Source organism: Hypomesus nipponensis, chromosome 22, assembly GCF_054491055.1.
Source record: "Hypomesus nipponensis isolate SF chromosome 22, ASM5449105v1, whole genome shotgun sequence".
In the NCBI taxonomy this organism is placed as follows: Eukaryota; Metazoa; Chordata; class Actinopteri; order Osmeriformes; family Osmeridae; genus Hypomesus; species Hypomesus nipponensis.
In genome coordinates, this window is record NC_140382.1 from 20,312,501 (window position 1) to 20,332,500 (window position 20,000).

General features: G+C 50.9%; 1 long non-coding RNA gene across 1 annotated transcript in view; it reads right to left on the reverse strand.

Moving 5' to 3' along the window:
• Positions 1-399: 399 nt before the first annotated feature.
• LOC146237123 (uncharacterized) overlaps positions 400-20,000 on the reverse strand; it is a 104,410-nt gene continuing 84,809 nt past the window's right edge. The window contains exons 3-5 of the long non-coding RNA XR_014740983.1: positions 1,740-1,877; positions 1,339-1,397; positions 400-975 (exon numbers count right to left, since the gene is read on the reverse strand). This is a non-coding gene — a long non-coding RNA (uncharacterized LOC146237123). The remainder of the gene's footprint in view (positions 976-1,338; positions 1,398-1,739; positions 1,878-20,000) is intronic.

The window sequence follows — 20,000 nt, forward strand, 5'->3', positions numbered from 1 at the left end:
TACTTCTACAGATACTTGAAGATCTGACTTCAATTTTTCACTCAAGATGAAAACCTGTGGACACATACCTAAACACCATTAGTACCACACGTGTTAGTGTCACACTGGTACCTGCTCCAGCCTCTCCCCTCTGACAGAAGGTTGCGGTCCATCAGGACCCAAACCTCACACCACAAGGACAGTTTCTTAAGGTCGGCAGCTGGCCTCATCCACAAGCTCCAGCACTCCCTACTGCCACCAACACTGTCACCAAGTCCATCTGTCAGTTCTTGTTCATGACACATTGCACAATGTACAAATCACATTGCACTCATCTTTATTTAATTTGTACTGTACATTTTATATATATATAAAAAAAAAAAATAGGGTTCAATTCAATTAATTTTGAAGCTGTACTTTTTCTAAATTTTACATTTTCTAAATGTCATACTCTTATATGTTTACCGTATGCACCTTCCTGCCATAGTAAACTCCTAGTTTGTGCAAACTTACTTTGCAAATAAAGCTGATTCTGATTCTGGACCTCACGTCATGTTAATGCATTAATACTACAGACAACAGACAGGCAGCGTTTCCAGAATCCTTTTAGGATTTTAGGAATTTTAAACATCTCCCTCATATCAGGACTGTCTCTATTCTGTGTCATGTTGACATCTCTGACTCCTAACAACAGTGTAATAACAACATAATAACAGTGTAATAACAACATAATAACTGTATAATAACATAATAACAGTGTAACCACTGTGTAATAAATAGTGTAATAACACAGTGACTTTCTTTGTATTTCATATGTGTAATTAAATCAAAATAAATAATGATAATAATTCACTTAAACATTAAAAAGCCTTTGGGCCTTATTCTTCAGACGGTCCTGATGCAGTGACAAGTCACCTGCCGTTGGATTGGCCAGTGGGACAAGTCACCTGCCGTTGGATTGGCCAGTGGGAGACACGACACCCCCAGAGGGACATGCTGAAACACACCAGGACCTTACTGACCTTGAATTAGACCCAGCTCCTCTCCGTCACACACATACTGCTCTCATCCCTCCAGCTGCCTGCCTGTCGATACCCTGGACACCCCCCAGGCCCCCAGCCCCCCAGCCCCCCCAGGCCCCCAGCCCCCTGGTAGAATAATAGGGTTGGGAAGGTATTGATTATCCCCGAGAGAGGGACGGAGGAAGGATGCAGAGAATGATACTTGTGAGGAAACAGTCGTGCGTGTGCTGGCACACACACACACACACTTAGACAAATGAATACACACACATTAATACACACACACACACACTCCCCCGTCATTGACAGGTCTCACTGTGGGATGGGAGCAGCATACCTTACAATGTTCTGGTGGCGGCCTCCATCGATTGGCCTGATAAACACACCAGCCCTCCACTGACCTCAGAGAGATGGGATGACAACAGAGGAGGGAGGGAGGGAGGGAGGGAGGGAGGGAGGGAGGGAGGGAGGGAGGGAGGGAGGGAGGGAGGGAGGGAGGGAGGGAGGGAGGGAGGGAGGGTAAGTACTCTACTGTCACTCTATAGATGAGTCTAGACCCAGAGTCTATCAAGGTAGCTTGTTACCCTAACCCTAACCCATATCTAGGCACACTCTCAACCCAAGTAAGGTGGGCTGTGGGTGTGTGTGTGTGTGTGTCTGATGCCTAGAAACCCAGATTGACGGACAGGGACTGTGACAAGGGTCCTCTGCTCAGCCGTCCCCAAGTCTGGTCCTTACCTCATGGTCCTCTGGTGGAGGTCTTCACAGAGAGGGGGGAAGGGAGGGGGACACTAAGGTCACGGTCTGGATGAAGCTTGAAACGTGCAGTGAATCTGAAACTTCAAAAGTCTTCCCCGTGGTACAATTTAAACCAGTCTGAAACACACCAAAACGGAACACATACAATCACATATTCATTCATTTGGCCCGGGCCCTTCTACTGTGAGGAACAATTAGCTCTCATTGTGGACAAATTGATTTGTATCTTACTCTGTAATTGGAAAGAAGATGACCAGAATTGAAAGAGAGAATGAGAGAAAGACAGAGAGAGAGGGAGAGAGAGAGAGAGAGAGAGAGAGAGAGAGAGAGAAAGAGAGAAAGAAAGAAAGAAAGAAAGAAAGAGAGAGAGTAAAAATATCTATATTTGTGCCTATTCACAAATTGGCCTTTGTTTTCACTCTCCTCCTCTCTCCTCCCCTCATCCTTCTCCTCCTCTCTTCCTCCCCTCATCCTTCTCCTCCTCTCTTCCTCCCCTCATCCTTCTCCTCCTCTCTTCCTCCCCTCATCCTTCTCCTCCTCTCTCCTCCCCTCATCCTCCTCCTCCTCTCTTCCTCCCCTCATCCTTCTCCTCCTCTCTTCCTCCCCTCATCCTTCTCCTCCTCTCTTCCTCCCCTCATCCTTCTCCTCCTCTCTTCCTCCCCTCATCCTTCTCCTCATCTCTCCCCCTCATCTCCACTCCCTCCTCTTCTGACGGACAAAAAACTCCCTTCTCCCCAACAACCATCAACGCTTCTCCTCCTTCCCCCCCTTCTCCCCCTTCTCCCCCCTTTGTTTAAAATACAGGTAAATAATAAATACCTGGAGAAACGGAGGACGCAGACAGGGGTGAAGAGAGAGAGAGAGAGAGAGAGAGAGAGAGAGAGAGAGAGGGAGAGAGAGAAGGAGAGGGAGAGAGAGAGAGAGAGAGAGAGGGAGAGAGAGAGGAGAGAGAGGGAGAGAGAGGGAGAGGGAGGGAGAGAGAGAGAGGGAGAGAGAGAGATCGAGAGAGAGGGAGAGAGAGAGAGGGAGAGGGAGGGAGAGAGGAGAGAGGTCGAAGCTGGCGATAAATCTTAGTCAAGTGTTGGTCTGGTGTGATTGGGACCGAGTGGGTGGGTCGCTCTGGGTTTTCCTACACAAACTCATTTCTGGTAAGGGTGAGGGCAGGAGAGGGTGGGCGAGGGAGGGCGAGGGAGGACGAGAGAGGGCTTGTCAACGTGTTGGAGGGTTTTTACTGGGGGCGTATCGACCCGGCTTCTAGACCGGAGAGAGACTGCAGGGCTGGCTAATGTTATTGACGATCCATCAGTCCTGAGTAGAAGAATACAGGCATGCATCTGCCCTCTCTCTCTCTCTCTCTCTCTCTCTCTCTCTCTCTCTCTGTCTCTCTCTTTCTCTCCTTCTCTCTCTCCTTCTCTCTCTTGTTCTCTTCCTCTCCGTCTCTCTCTCTCTCCCTCCGTCCTGTCTCTCCCTCCTCTTCCTCCTCTCTCTGAGACCCTACTGAGGAGGCAGAAGGGGGAGGAGGAGAGAGGGTGGGGGACATCAATGGACAGTGATGGAGAGAGGGGAGGAGGTGGAAGCTGCAAGCACAGCAGAGACTCAGTTTGGGAACACTAAATTAGAAACAAGACAAAAAGGATGAGAGAAGGAGAAACGGTAAACAGTTGCATCGATCCAACTAGCCGTTTGGCAAATCAAACCATTATACAGCTACCCTTTCACCCCGGGGGTCTGGGGAGGGGGGGTCTGTGTGTCTGTGTGTGTGTGTCTGTGTGTGTCTGTGTGTGTGTGTCTGTGTCAGCATCTGCTGTCTCCTGCTGGTCAGTAGCTCCATACCTGCCTACACACACTGTTATGTTTGTGATGTGAACTCATACTGAGTCCACAAGGTGCCAACTCCTCAACTCCTCAACACCCCAACTCCTCAACTACTCAACTCCTCAACTCCTCAACTCCTCAACACCCCTACTCCTCAACTCCTCAACTCCTCTCTCCCTCCTCAGACCACAGGCCTCACACAGAGATTCCAACAGTACTGTGCATCCCTTCATCCCTCCACCTCCTCACCCTGCATCCCTCCACCTCCTCACCCTGCATCCCTCCACCTCCTCACCCTGCATCCCTGCATCCCTCCACCTCCTCACCCTGCATCCCTGCATCCCTCCACCTCCTCACCCTGCATCCCTCCACCTCCTCACCCTGCATCCCTCCACCTCCTCACCCTGCATCCCTGCATCCCTCCACCTCCTCACCCTGCATCCCTCCACCTCCTCACCCTGCATCCCTCCACCTCCTCACCCTGCATCCCTCCACCTCCTCACCCTGCATCCCTCCACCTCCTCACCCTGCATCCCTGCATCCCTCCACCTCCTCACCCTTCATCCCTCCACCTCCTCACCCTGCATCCCTGCATCCCTCCACCTCCTCACCCTGCATCCATCCACCTCCTCACCCTGCATCCCTCCACCTCCTCACCCTGCATCCCTGCATCCCTCCACCTCCTCACCCTTCATCCCTCCACCTCCTCACCCTGCATCCCTGCATCCCTGCATCCCTCCACCTCCTCACCCTGCATCCCTCCACCTCCTCACCCTTCATCCCTCCACCTCCTCACCCTTCATCCCTTCAGGTAGGAGGGGGTAGGAGGAGGTAGGAGGGGGTAAGAGGAGGTAGGAGGGGGTAAGAGGGGTAGGAAGTGGTAGGAGGTAGAAGGAGGTAGGAGGGGGTAGGAGAGGTAGGAGGAGGTAGGAGGGGGTAAGAGAGGGGCAGGAGGAGGTAGGAGGGGTAGGAGGTGATAGGAGGGGGTAGGAGGGGTAGGGGGAGGTAGGAGGGGGTAAGAGAGGGGTAGGAGGGGGTAGGAGGGGGGTAGGATGGGTAGGAGGGGGTAGGAGGGGGTGGGAGGGGGCAGTGGGCCCTGTCAGCTAGGGACACACAGAGAAGAGCTGAACTCATCACAGACTTGTCTCTTTCTAACCCCACGGAGCTGGAATCCCTTTTAATTAAACACACAGCAGATCACTTAAGCAGATGGCTGCCAACAAATATTAGGGGAAATAGAATGTTTAATGGCCTGGGCACTTATCGCCGCCCGGACGCCCTAAACTGATAAACAGGCGAGCGCCTTGTTAATCAACCCCAGAACCTTTAAAGCCTATGATAAGACAGGGATTCGGGATCTTTGTAAATTAGCTTGAGACCCTGTGACCCCCCTAGACACTCCCTCTCTCACACAACACCTCTCGGACCACATGATGGAGGGAGGGAGGTTCGGAGGGAGGGAGGGAATTCTATCAAACCTAATGACCTACGAGCCATTGGTGATGGGAAGTTTGAGGGAAAAAAAGAATTTAACCTAAGGAGAGAAAAATATTTTTTTTCGGTTTCTCCAGCTTTGGATTGACCCTCCTGCCTGCTTATCAGAGACACTAGAGAGTCACTCGTCCTCCAATATAATCTGAAGAGTAAATATCCACTCTCTCTCTCCTAGGAGAGAGAGAGAGAGAGAGAGAGAGAGAGAGAGAGAGAGAGATAGAGAGAGAGAGAGAGAGAGAGAGAGGTGTGGGGTGATAGTGTTCAGTTTGGATACGAGCACAGAATGCTGACATGTTTACTTCTCACTTCTCTATCACAGCATTATTATTATTTTCACAATGAAATCAATAAAAACAGAGCTCAAATTGTAGTCCGGTTAACGTATATTTTCCAAACAGTGGTGGTATTTGTATGATAAAAAATAAGTATAATATTGAACAACAAAAAAATTATTATGTGTTTGCTCAAAGAGCATTGGTCTGGGACTCAACTGGTCTGGACCAGGCTGGTCGATACTCAGGTGTTATCCCGCCCAGGCTGATCACACAACGCTGGCTGGAGTGGGGAAAGTTTGGGCCCACACACACACACACACTGCCTCTATCCCTTTACTTTGGTGGTGTATGTGTGGTTTGTGTATGTGGTGGGGTAGTGTTTGTGAGTATGTACATGGGATTGGGGAATCGTGTGTGTGTGTGTGTGGGGGGGGGGGGTTGTGTGTGTGTGTGTGTGTGTATGGGGTGTGGGGTAGTGTGTGTGGTGTGTGTGTGTTGAGGGAAAGAATATAAAGTAATATTGAGCATTTACAAATCAACTAACTTCCTAACCTCCCAAACTACCACCGGACAGACCAATCAGGATCCCTTAACACCACAACCAAAACTTTAGCTCTTCAGCCATTGGCTGTTCCTGCTTATGTGAGTGCTTGAGTTCAGGAAGTGTGTCTGTTGGCGGTCAGATGGCTGAGCGGTTAGGGAATCGGGCTATTAATCAGAAGGTTGCCGGTTCGATACCGGCCATGCAAAATGACGTTGTGCCCTTGGGCAAGGCACTTCACCCTACTTGCCTCGGGGGAATGTCCCTGTACTTACTGTAAGTTGCTCTGGATAAGAGTTGTCTGCTAAATGACTAAATGTAAATGTGCAAAGGGTTCATAATAATAATAATATATAATAATAATAATAATAATAATAATAATTCGCTTTGGATAAAAGCATCTGCTAAATGCATAAATGTAAATAATACCACAACACAACCACAACACAACCCTTGCTGCTTCTGGAGTCCTGACCAGACCCTCCCTTCCTCGCAGGACGCAAGATTTTAAACAGAAACAAATTTAGCCAAATCGTACTTCTGTTCTTTTTCCCTCCCCTCATATATTCTACCTTTCCTCAAATGAAAAGCACATTTCCTGAACTCAGACCTCAGTCTTCCCACAACCTTTTCCACCCATTTTCTTCCCTCACCCTCGCTTTCATAGAAACATCTTTCTATACAGAAGACTCAAAAAAAACATACTGACATACAGTAAGACCAGTAACCCTCCAACTACCAGCTAGCTTCTCCTGTTGTGTTACCAGCGAGCCTTCCTGTTCTGTTACCAGCTAGCCTTCCTGTTCTGTTACCAGCTAGCCTTCCTGTTCTGTTACCAGCTAGCCTTCCTGTTCTGTTACCAGCGAGCCTTCCTGTTCTGTTACCAGCTAGCCTTCCTGTTCTGTTACCAGCTAGCCTTCCTGTTCTGTTACCAGCTAGCCTTCCTGTTCTGTTACCAGCTAGCCTTCCTGTTCTGTTACCAGCTAGCTTCTCTCCTGTTCCTGTGGAAGCTCTCGTCTGCAGCGCTAGGAGAATAGGCACGAGGATTGCAGGTAATTACACTGAGCAAGCCAGACGTTTATCAGTGGCTGCGGTTTGGAGACGTGAAAGCGGGACCTGCAGACGTTTCCCTGATCCCCTGGCTCTTCTCCGCCCGGGCCGAGCCCAGACTACGAGTGCTGCCATGTGTGGGGAGCCAGCCAGGAGCAAATGTGCTGAACACTGGACTCCAGCGTGGAGACCGTGCCTTGGCACAGGCTGCACTCAGGAGGTCAGAGGGAGGGAGGGAGGGAGGGATGAGAGAGGGAGGGAGGGAGGGAGGGAGGGAGGGAGGGAGGGAGGGAGGGAGGGAGGGAGGGAGGGAGGGAGGGAGGGAGGGAGGGAGGGAGGGAGGGAGGGAGGGAGGGAGGGAGGGAGATTGTGTGTGAGTGTCTCTCTCTCTGTCAGTTTGTCTTACCTGCGTCAGATTATTGACATTGTTCCATCACCCACATCACATTCCTTCCTCCCCCCCCTCCCCGTCTCATCCACAGAGAACGTCTGGGAGAGAACACACACACACACACACTCAGATCAGTCAGGATATCCATGAAGAACATCTAGGGTATGTGATGGGTCACACCTGGTTACGCTTCTCCTCCCTCCCTCCCTCCCCCTTTCTATCTCCCTCCCTCCTCTCTCTCTGTTTCTCTCTCCCTCCCTTCATCCCTCTCTCCCTCATTTCACCCCTCATCCCTCCCTCTCTTCCTCTCTCCCTCTTTCCTTCTCTCTCTCACTCCCCTCACCCACCCTCCCTCCCTCCCATTCCTCTGTCCCTCTCTCTCCCTCAGTCCCCATCCCTTCCTCACTCTTTCCCTCCCCCCACCCGTCATCTCTCTCCCTCCCCTTATCCCTCCCCTCCTTTTCTCCCCCCTCCCCTCCCTCCCTCCCTCTCTCCCTGCCTCCCCTCTGGTTCCCACACAGTCAGCATCTGGAACCTATTGGGGTCCGAGTCACACGAAGCCATAAAGCCTTCAAAGACCCACAAACACACCGGGGTGGAGAGTCAAACAATGTTGGATCACTGAGCTGCCAACAGACACACAGTCCTGAACCCAGACTGGCTAACTCCACCTTCACACAGTCCTGAACCCAGACTGGCTAACTCCACCTTCACACAGTCCTGAACCCAGACTGGCTAACTCCACCTTCACAGTCCTGAACCCAGGCTGGCTAACTCCACCTTCACAGTCCTGAACCCAGGCTGGCTAACTCCACCTTCACAGTCCTGAACCCAGACTGGCTAACTCCACCTTCACAGTCCTGAACCCAGGCTGGCTAACTCCACCTTCACAGTCCTGAACCCAGGCTGGCTAACTCCACCTTCACACAGTCCTGAACCCAGACTGGCTAACTCCACCTTCACACAGTCCTGAACCCAGGCTGGCTAACTCCACCTTCACAGTCCTGAACCCAGGCTGGCTAACTCCACCTTCACAGTCCTGAACCCAGACTGGCTAACTCCACCTTCACACAGTCCTGAACCCAGGCTGGCTAACTCCACCTTCACAGTCCTGAACCCAGGCTGGCTAACTCCACCTTCACAGTCCTGAACCCAGGCTGGCTAACTCCACCTTCACAGTCCTGAACCCAGACTGGCTAACTCCACCTTCACAGTCCTGAACCCAGACTGGCTAACTCCACCTTCACACAGTCCTGAACCCAGGCTGGCTAACTCCACCTTCACAGTCCTGAACCCAGACTGGCTAACTCCACCTTCACACAGTCCTGAACCCAGACTGGCTAACTCCACCTTCACAGTCCTGAAGACTCCCTCGCTTTCTCTCTCTCCCTCTCTTTTCTCCCCCCCCCTCTCCCTCCCTCTCCATCTCTCTCTGACCTGCCACCTGGGAACAACTTGAAGAGGGGATTTTTACATTTTTACCCCTAAATGGAATTTGTAGCTGAGGCCTTAAGGGCTGAAGGGAGCTTAGGGACTCAAACACACATGCACTCACACACTAACACTTGAATACAACAACACTCACTGTAGAGCAGGAGGAAGGGGGGGGGGGAGAGAAGTGGGTGTGTCACAGTGTCACAATTCCTGTCATCGACTCTTCATATCTGTCACTGACGCTGGAAACTCAGATCTGCTACATATGGGGGTGGTGGTGGGGGGGGGGATGCGTACCCCGCAGGACCCCGAGAAGAAAGAAGAAACCTTAATATGACCCCTCTCCAACACAGAGAGCAGAGGACCGCATGAGAGGGTGAACATCTTCACACCACATGATGTTGGGGATTTGTCGACAAAAAAAAAACACAAAACAGAGTAAAACTGAGACACAACAGAGGATTCCATCAGCATTTTAGATGTGTTTGTCTCCTCTATGCTGTTCCCTCCCCCTCCTCCCCCTCCTCCCCCTCCTCCCCTCCTCCCCCCTCCCCTCCTCCCCCTCCCCTCTTCCCCTCCTCCCCCTCCTCCCCCTCCTCCCCTCCTCCCCCCTCCCCTCCTCCCCCTCCCCTCTTCCCCTCCTCCCCTCTTCCCCTCCTCCCCCTCCCCTCCTCCCCCTCCCCTCTTCCCCTCCTCCCCTCTTCCCCTCCTCCCCCTCCCCTCCTCCCCCCTCCCCTCTTCCCCTCCTCCCCCCTCCCCTCCTCCCCCTCCTCCCCTCCTCCCCCCTCCCCTCCTCCCCCTCCCCTCTTCCCCTCCTCCCCTCTTCCCCTCCTCCCCCCTCCCCTCCTCCCCCCTCCCCTCTTCCCCTCCTCCCCTCTTCCCCTCCTCCCCCCTCCCCTCCTCCCCCTCCCCTCTTCCCCCCCCCTCCTGTATTTTCCAGGGCGTCACGTTGGCCCAGGGTCCAAGAGCATAGCTCTGGATCGTTGTCAAACCAACCCTTTATTGCTAACAAATGCTAACGTTTGATTCGGGCTACAACAAGGCAGCACCTCATGGTTTGTTTGTGCTACAGGGGCGAAAACAAGTCAAGTTAGAGCCAAGAAAAAAAGGAAACTGAAGTGAAACTGAAAAACAAGAAACGAATGAAAGAACGGTGCTTGGCTTTAATGTCGTTTGGGAGCCAGTGATGTTTTTGCCTTCATTAGCTAAAACTTTGAAGTGCTTGTAAACGCTTCTGACAAGATACTGACGAGACGAGCTCACTCATGTTTTCTTCTCCTGGAATAAATAAATAAACATAAAACTAACATACTCTGGATGAAGGCACGGGAGTGTCCCGTGTCCCATAATGCATCAGTCTGAGCGGAGTTTCTCCTACAGTGGAGGACAATGAAGTTCAGGTCAGACTTAATGAAACACACACTCTCTCTCTCTCTCTCTGCCTTTCTCTCTCTCTCTCTCTCTCTCTCTCTCTCTCTCTCTCTCTCTCTCTCTCACACGCACACACACACACACACACACACACACTCTCTCTCTCTCTCTCTCTCTCTCTCACACACACACACACACACACACACACACTAATAAGAAGGTATTCAGTGTGATTCTCTCTGTCAGACCCTCTGGCTGGCGTCTAAATTATCTGGGACGAGCGGATTGACCCTTTCCCTCTTCACCCTCTCCCCACTCACACACACACACACACAGAGACACACACACACATTGCAGCTGCTAAGCCAAGCTAAATCTGATAAGCTACTGGGGTGGCTCTGTTGTCCAATCAGAGTCCAGCGCTGCCGGGCTGCGAGCAGACAGCTCCAAGGCCCTCGTCACCCAGAGACACAAACATCAAACACCCCCCAACCTACCTCACCCTCTTATCCTGCCCTGCCCCCCTCTTCCCTCACCCCCTCACCCTCCCATGGTCCTCACCCCTCCCTCCTTCCCTCTGCTCCCCCCCCCCCCCCCGGGCCTGGGGTGATGTCATCACTGGGGTCTTAGGTGCGATAGCTCAACAGGGAGGAGCCATCGGCAGGCAGAGAACCCACCCAGGAGAATTCCAGACTTTGAAGCTGCAGGGGCCTTGAGCTGGGAATGATTCCTACTTGAGACCTCTCTCTAACTCTCTCTCTCTAACTCTCTCTACGTCTGCCTCTATTTCTCTCTCACCTGTGCTTACACACACACACACACACAAAGAGAACAATCCAGAAACAACACAACGTCTCTGGTGAGAGTCACAGGATAAAATGCTGCAGTGACGCAATCACACCTATTCCACCAAACCCCCCCGGTCCTCCTCTCCCTACTCCCCCCCCCTACTCCCTCCCGCCCCCCCCCCCCCCCCCCCTCCCTCGTCCTCTTCCTCTCCTGTATCAGCTCTTCTACACAGTGCCAGTCCTCTCCATATGCCAGAGACACCTCAGATGGAGGTGGGAAGATAAACGACCCGTCTGTGTGTGTGTGTGTGTGTGTGTGTGGTGTCAAGGGGGGCACGGAGATTGTCCAGAAGAGGAAGGGGCAAAAGATGGGAGTATAATAGAGGAGAGGGGGAGGAGGATGGTGTTGGTTGGAGGAATCAAGGCTATCTTTATTTCCGCCCCACACACACTAACACACACACACTAACACACACACACTAACACACACACACACTAACACACAAACAGAGACCTTGTTTAAGATGTGACCTTGGTGCAAGCGTTACTAGGCCACCTCCACAGTCAGCGAGCGTTGGAAACTGAAATGTTGAGGGCCGCAGTGGTCAGGGTTAGAGAGGATAACCCTTGCATTCATTACCACGGCAACACAGGCTAAGGTCACATCTAGGGGCCGTTCCTCTGAGAGAGAAAGAGAGAGAGAGAGAGAGAGAGAGAGGGAGAGGGAGAGAGAGAGAGAGAGAGAGAGAGAGAGAGAGAGAGAGAGAGAGAGAGAGAGGGTGGCGGTTGTGTTGCATGCTGGGAGAGCGCTATAAAAAGACAGAGGAGGCCATGTGGAGAGAACAGTCTAGAACACACACACACGACACACACCATCACCCCAGAGAGGGGAGAGGGTGGACACACACACAAGGCACAATCATCAAGACACTTGCAGTGTGTGTGTGTGTGAGAGTGAGTGTGTGAGTGTGTGTGTTTATGAGTGTGTGAGAGTGTGAGTTCCTGGAGCAGAGGAGTCATTAGTGCATTACTTACGTAAGAAATGAAAATAGAGATCAGCATCAGAGATGATTGTGGGGAATATGAGATTGCAAAACCAGGGCTCTCTCTTTCACACACACACACACATACACTCACACACACACACGCACGCACGCACATACACACAAGCACAGGTCTCCCTCTCACACACACACACAAAGAAATGAACACTCATGTAGTCATCACCAGGGAACAACTAGACCCACACACACACTCATCCACCCTGACACACAAATACATGGTGCTTTCTGATCCAGACAGCACTAAACATGCACTTCCAATTCCCATACCCCCTCCCCCCTCCCCAACCCTCCCCCCTCCCGTGAAAGCGGGATAGTTGTACCATGAGGTACATGTTAAATGTGGACAACAGGCATAAAATGAACGGCTAAATTCCTGACGCAATACAAATCAAAATCAAACGCTATCAATCCCTCCCTCCGCAACCTCCATGCACCCCTCAATCCTCCAACATCTTTTCTGTCTTCATCCATCTCTCTCCCTCCATCTCTTCTTCTCCCTGTTTTGTATCATCTCTTGTGTCCAGTGTAGCCAACACACCAGTCAAAACAAGGGGAGATGATCTTGAGTGAAAGAGATAGGACATATTCGGAGAGAGAGGGAGAAGGAGAGAACTACTTTAAAAAGATGTGTCACATCCAATAGGGAAATATTTACACAATAATGTTTGCAGCTTGCTCTCCCTCTACCTCCCCCCCTCTCCCTCTCTCTCCCTTTTCTCTCTCTCACTGTCTCTTCATCTCCCTCCCTCCCTCCCTCCCTCCCTCTCTCTCTCTCTCTCTCTCTCTCTCTCTCTCTCTCTCTCTCTCCTCCCCCCCCCCTCCCTCTCTCTGTCATCCCTCTATCCTCAGAACATGTCTGTCCATGGGAATGTGAGGGCCTGGCATCCTGCCTGGCATCCTGCCTGGCCAAATGTGTTCCCTATGTGCTCCAGATCCCTCCCTGGCTCGCCTCTGGGGAGGGGGGGGGGCAGGCAAGGTGTGAGGGAAAGGTACCTCGAGTTGATTTTTTCCCTCCCTCTCTCTTTCTTCAGTCTGACATATGTGTGGATGTGAGAGACAGAGAGAAAGAGAGAGAGAGAGAGAGAGAGAGGGGAGAGAGAGAGAGAGAGAGAGAGAGGGGAGAGAGAGAGGGAGAGAAAGAGGGGGATAAAGACAGAGAGAGAGAGAGAGAGAGAGAGAGAGGTCTGGAAAGGCAGTCGGAACATCCCAGCCAGAGTTTAACAGGCCTGCCAGGGTAACTGTGGTAACCACAGGTACCAGAGCAACCGAGCATGCCTCAGGGAGGAGGGGGGGAGATTATCGCTGGGTGTCCATAACCCCACTCCCCCCTCCCTCCCCACCTTCCAGCCAGGCTGATTGTTTGTGGCCCAAGGAACCCTTTATGAGCCCATTACAGTGAGAACACCTCAGAGAGCTGCTCCAGCTAAGGAGAGCTAGCGTGTTAGCGTGCTTTATCAGGTCTCCGGGCCTCCTCCTCCTGGCTGTGTGGTCTGGGAGCTATTACAATCCACAACAGCTGCTCTGCACCAACACAACCAGGCCCATCAAAGCTCTGTGTGGCAGATACAGGTTTTTTTTGGTAATTATGTGATTGCTCTGGGTAACAAAAGGGAAACCACCACCCCCACCCCCCCCCACACACACAGTCATTGAAGCAGAAGAATTAAACAAATTGGTTATGTGTGCATGTGTTCAGAGGGTGTGTGTTTTGGAGTGTTTGTGTGTTCAGAGTATGTGTGTGTGTGTTCGGAGTTGTTTAATCTGCAGGTGTTTGGGATAGGATTCCACCCAAGACCTCAGCATGCGAACAAATTACACAAGTGCAAGAAAACAAATCCTTGAAGGACTGCATGTGAACATGTCAGACTCTCATCCAATCAAAGCCTTCTCACATGCTGGTACCAAAACGTCACCCAGAGCAGTTACACCCTGACAGGTATTAAGTTCTACATAGTTGCATGTCAAACCAGCCACAAAGTGTGTTGGACGTGTCAGAACCTTGATGAGAGGAAAATATGTTCTGATTGAATCATGTGGCTGCATATAGCACAACCCAATCAGTCTCCATGTGTTGGTAGGGGCGCGTAGACACACACACACACACACACACACCAGCACACACACACACACACACCAGCACACACACACACACACACACCAGCACACACACACACACACCAACTGCTGAAACTGAGTTCCAAAAATATCACCCAAGCTCTCAAATAAAATCAGGGCACCATTTGGGTTATTTATCTCAGAAATAGCTGAAAACCTCTTAAAATATAAAGGTTATTTTATTAAGTGCTTTCATTAAACGAAATGCGATTTAGGGTTTTGCGATGGCAAAACCCTAAATCGGTTCCAAAAACAACCAAGCTCCAGCCAAAGAAGAATTCTCCCTCATGCTCGGTCTATAGACTTGATCCCTCCTGCTGGGTCTATAGACTTGATCCCTCCTGCTCGGTCTATAGACTTCATCCCTCCTGCTCGGTCTATAGACTTGATCCCTCCTGCTGGGTCTCTAGACTTGATCCCTCCTGCTGGGTCTCTAGACTTCATCCCTCCTGCTGGGTCTATAGACTTCATCCCTCCTGCTGGGTCTCTAGACTTCATCCCTCCTGCTGGGTCTCTAGACTTGATCCCTCCTGCTGGGTCTCTAGACTTCATCCCTCCTGCTGGGTCTCTAGACTTGATCCCTCCTGCTGGGTCTCTAGACTTCATCCCTCCTGCTGGGTCTATAGACTTCATCCCTCCTGCTGGGTCTCTAGACTTGATCCCTCCTGCTGGGTCTATAGACTTCATCCCTCCTGCTGGGTCTATAGACTTCATCCCTCCTGCTCGGTCTATAGACTTGATCCCTCCTGCTGGGTCTCTAGACTTCATCCCTCCTGCTGGGTCTCTAGACTTCATCCCTCCTGCTGGGTCTCTAGACTTCCCTTCTCACAACACCTCCCTTTCCCACCCACAAGAAAGAAAGTCAACAATTCTAAATGTTTTAAATATATTAAACATAATAAAATCTTGACAAACCAAATCCAGTGGTCGGCTTCGCGTGATCAGAGCAACAGGAACAGACTCTCCTTGCAAAAATTACGAAAATAAGTGCCCACCAATCTGCTCACGTGACCCCAGCCTGTATCTGATGTGAACACAGAGACATCCAGCTCATGGAGAGTCTATACCTGCGACTCGGCAAACTGTAGCGTAATGCTAAATGTACCACAATACTCATTGTAGTTCCTTGCAGCAGCTAATTGTAGTACATTGCTAATTGTACCAGCTAATGTGTGTTGTGTCTGTTGTGTCTGTTGTGGCCCTGGTGGGTTCTGTTCCTCATTTGGATTCAGGGGCAGGAAGGCCTGGAGGGATCGCCCAATCAAATAACACCAAACGGTAAATAGTTGTGCTGTTGTTGTGTTTTCTGTCGCTGCTTCCTGTTTGCTTGTGGTCCCATTAGAGAGAACATGTGTGGCAAAGCTGTTCAGCCCTCCCTCCCTCCCTCTCTGTGTAACAGCGTCTCCAGGAACTGAAAGCAGATTCCAGTCTAGTGTTCCTCAGATGAAGTGCGTTAGAGAAGGCAGGACCAGGGACACGGACGGGGTGGGGGGGGCAGGGACACGGAGGGGGGGGGACCACATCAGCATTTTTTCGTAAATTTGCAATTAGTCTTAAGGGCCAGTGTAAATTAGCTCTCCTGACAAACCAGCTTACTGGGATGGGACGAGAAGTTTCAATAAATCTGAGAGAGAGAGAGAGAGGGGGAAGGATAGAGAGGGAGAGAGAAAGAGGGGGGAGAGAGAAAGAGAGGGGGGAAAGAGGGGGGGAGAGGGCGGGAGAGGGAGAGAGAAAAAGACGGGGGGGAGAGAGAGTGGGAGAGAGAGAGAGAGAGAGAGAGAGAGAGAGAGAGAGAGAGAGAGAGAGAGAGAGAGAGAGAGAGAGAGAGAGAGAGAGAGAGAGAGGAACCCAGCTCGGGGCAGTGGTTCCCCTGTCTCTCCGCTCAGAGAGAGACTGCTCTGGGAGAGACTCCCAGAGGAGGGAGGAGGGGGGAGACACACATTCTCAAGCCCAGAGAGGAGCCCTCCAAGTGGGGTAAATACACTTGAATCTCCCCTTAGAAGCACAACAACCTGAAGGAAGATCAAGTGAGGATTGGAGAAGAGGAAGGAAGGGTTCACTTTGAGGCCCGTGGAGTCAAACTGGAAGGATGGCTCGTCACACAGCTCTGAGAGAGAGAGGGAGAGACATAGAGACATACAGAGAGAGAGAGAGAGAGAGAGAGAGAGAGAGAGAGAGAGAGAGAGAGAGAGAGGAGAGAGAGAGAGAGGGAGAGAGAGAGAGAGAGAGAGAGAGAGAGAGAGAGAGAGAGAGAGAGAGGGAGAGAGATAGAGATAGAGAGAGAGAGAGAGGGAGAGAGAGAGGGGAAGGAGAGTGAGAGAGAGAGAGAGAGAGAGAGAGAGAGAGAGATAGAGAGAGAGAGAGAGAGGGAGAGAGAGAGAGAGGGGAAGGAGAGTGAGAGGGGGAGGGAGAGAGAGAATGAGAGGGAGAGAAAAAGAGAGAGAGAGAGAGAGAGTGATAGAGGGGGAGGAGAGTGATAGAGGGGGAGGGAAAGAGAGAGAATGAAAGAGAGAGAGAAATTAAGAGAAAGAAAAGTGAGCTAATGGAGTCCTTTAGAGATCACCCCCAAAAACCGGATCGGATTCACATGGATTCCTGGTTACTGTAATAGGATTGGACAAACGAACACGCCACAATAAAGTGCTGCTTGAGATACAGAAGTCTGTTTAAGAGAGGGTGGGGGCGTAGCGCTCGGGGGAGGGTGGAGCGAGGTGGAGGACAAAACGAGGGGCTGTAGCAGGATGAGAGAATAACATTATCCTCCCATCTGTCTGGTCACCTGAAACCAGGCGGAAACTTCCACCGTGAGAGGGCCCGATGTGATGGGGCTTGGAACTGTAATTTGGTGGCAGTGGGGACCGATTACAAGGTTACACCCAAGATGGACTAGAAGATCAGTTGTCTAGAACAGGAAAGTGTCAGGCGTGTGCCTAATGACCAGGTACGTCCTTGTATCCTGTAACAGGATCGCGCTGGCTGAATCGTTAGAGCAGCTCTAAATGGAGTCTTCTCGAAAGTGTTTTAATGGCAGTTGGAAACAAACTTGGATGATTTGATTGGATTACTGCCTGTCTGAGACTGCCATTGTTGCTAGACGTCATCCAATCCAAACTGCACAAAGAAAATGCATTGATATCAACCATCAACCGCTATAGGATGACTCGGTTTTTGGAGGATCCATGTTTTTTATTTGGTGATGATAATCGTAATTCCCATAAGTGGGAATTTCCGTGATGGACTTGTCCTCACAAGATGATGACAACAGCAACACACACTGACAGTCAAGCTTATCATTCAGTTACATGTGTTGCAGCATCTCCGAGATACACCAAATCATTAGGAGGGAGGGAGGGAGGGAGGGAGGGAGGGAGGGAGGGAGGGAGGGAGGGAGGGAGGGAGGGAGGGAGGGAGGGAGGGAGGGAGGGAGGGAGGGAGGGAGGGAGGGAGGGAGGGAGGGAGGGAGGGAGGGAGGGAGGGAGGGAGGGAGGGAGGGAGGGAGGGAGGGAGGGGGATCCGACACATGGAGCAGTCTGTCTCGGTGACAGCCCCACGCACACACACACGCGTTGTCACCAACAAACACACTTACACACACACCGTTGCTGACACACACACTCCAACACACACACACACTCCAACACACACACACACTCTATCAGACATCTGTTTGAGCGTGATTACGTTTTCTCAAGGTGGAAGTACAAATGCTTCCAGATATGAAAATGATTTTCTAGAAGAGGTTGTGGGAGGTCTGGGAGAGGGGGTCATGTCCCTAAAGACAGCCAGCCACACCCCTCACCCCCCACACCTCTCCCCATCCCCCCATCATCCCCTTCCCCACTCACCCCACCAAGCCCCTCATTTCTGCTGAACATTCATCTCCAGATGGAGGTTGAAAACTCATTAGCGATCTCCTCTTGTCTGGTCTCCTGAGTTTGTCCTGGCCCAGCCCGGCCCGGCCCGGCCCAGAGCTAATCGAGTCAGCCCGCTAGCCCTGGTCAGACCTTATCGCATCACCTCCCCTAATTGGCAGTGCGTAGGCTCGTGTGCCCTGGTGCCGAGAGGCTGACAAAAAGTTATTAATTTTCACTTTGTCCAAGGCCCTGTCCCAATTATGTCCCTGTGCTGAGGCCAGGGGATGGGTAACCAGGTTACAGGACACGCTGATTAGAGCGTGGAAGGGAGGGTTTTCTAAATGAGGACACACTCACTGCCTGCTGGCTGATTAGAGGAACAGGCACTGGGAACAATGACCCTGCTGTCCTGGAACATGAGGACACATTTTCATGTCTTTCTCTGTTTGTTTTTCTGCTCGCTCTCTCTCTCTCTCTCTCTCTCTCTCTCTCTCTCTCTCTCTCTCTCTCTCTCTCTCTCTCTCTCTCTCTCTCTCTCTCTCTCTCTGTCCATCTATCTGTTTGTCTCTGTCCATCTATCTGTCTGTCTCTCGCTGTCTCTCTGTCTATCTGTCTCTGTATGTCTCTCTCCCCCTGTCCATTTCCAGTCTGTCCGTCCAGCACCAGACCAGAAGCAGAGAGAGGAGAGAAGGTTGCAGGTATATGCTTCTGTACACCTATATATGCCCTGAAGACGTAACTCACCTCCAACCTTTAGCTGTGCTCCATACAGGTATGTGGGTTGCTGTGTCAAAAGCCACCAATAGATACCTTCCAAACCACCACCATGCAATCAATCCAGAATGTAGAGGCAATGTCCACTACTCCAAAACAACATTCTCTGGATTGATCTAGGAGCTATGAAGTGAAATCAATTGAAAAACACAAGTTCTTTTCAAATGATAAACTAATAAAATATAGATTTTCAGATACTGAATCTCATGCTTGCGGCTGTCATAGGCAGGGGCCAAAAGGGTGTCGCTCAGAGCCAAGGAGGAGAAAAAACACGTCAAAGCTGCAAAAGAACATTCTGGAGTTTCCATCTGAAAAACAAAAGTATCTACCGTGCTGTAGCTGACGGTAACTTCAAACGGAGAAGAGTAGAATCTGCCCCTGTGTGTGGAGACATCTTTTAAAGTTTAGTTACAGCGCTGTCATGTCTAATAACTCACTGAGGCTGGGATGAGAGGGGAGAGATTTTCAGGCCAAGTCGACAAAAACGCAGACAGGAATCCTTAGATGGCGATTTGGAGATCGCCCCTGAGAAGAGAGAGTGTGAACGCTATCTTACCTTCAGGGGCCATTTTAATGACAGCCCACACAGACTGACTACACACCCCCCCTCCCCCCCAACACACACACACACACACACACACCTGCTCCAGTTTAAGGTTACCCCTCACAATCACAGACACAGAGAGAAAAGAAATACAAACACTTAGTCCAGGAACAAAATAGTGTTTTATTTTTTTATTTTACATGAAAGACGTTTGCCCACTCAGCAACAACAACAGCTATTTCCACAGTTGCAGCTAGCTAGCTGGCTGGCTGTGGGCGCTAACTCGCTGCTGGCTAACAAGCTAACTCTGACCTCCAGTCCAAAGTCCTTCTGTGGGATTGAAGAGTGACAAGACACCTTGCCAGCTACCTTGTCTGATTAATATTTGATTGTGGCACTTTCGCCCTAAGACACTTGATATCAGAAGTGTCTGTCTCTGACATGACTTAATGCTGAGACCATGAAACTAGCTTTTAATAGCCCCCCTTGTATCTCCTTCCTGCTCCTCTTTTGTCAGCTAGTGTCAGTTGTTCAGAGGCAAGAGGATAGGCCCTAAAGAGCTGCCAACCCCTGTAGCCTTGTTATGTTTCACGAACTGCTATATTTGACAGTTATGTTCGTTTCTGTTACTTTACGTAAAACACAAAGGCTGACTTCTGCACCAGAGAAAATATTGAATCGTTTTGAAATGAGATGATCACAGACGGCAAATTCTCTGCATGTTAGTCAT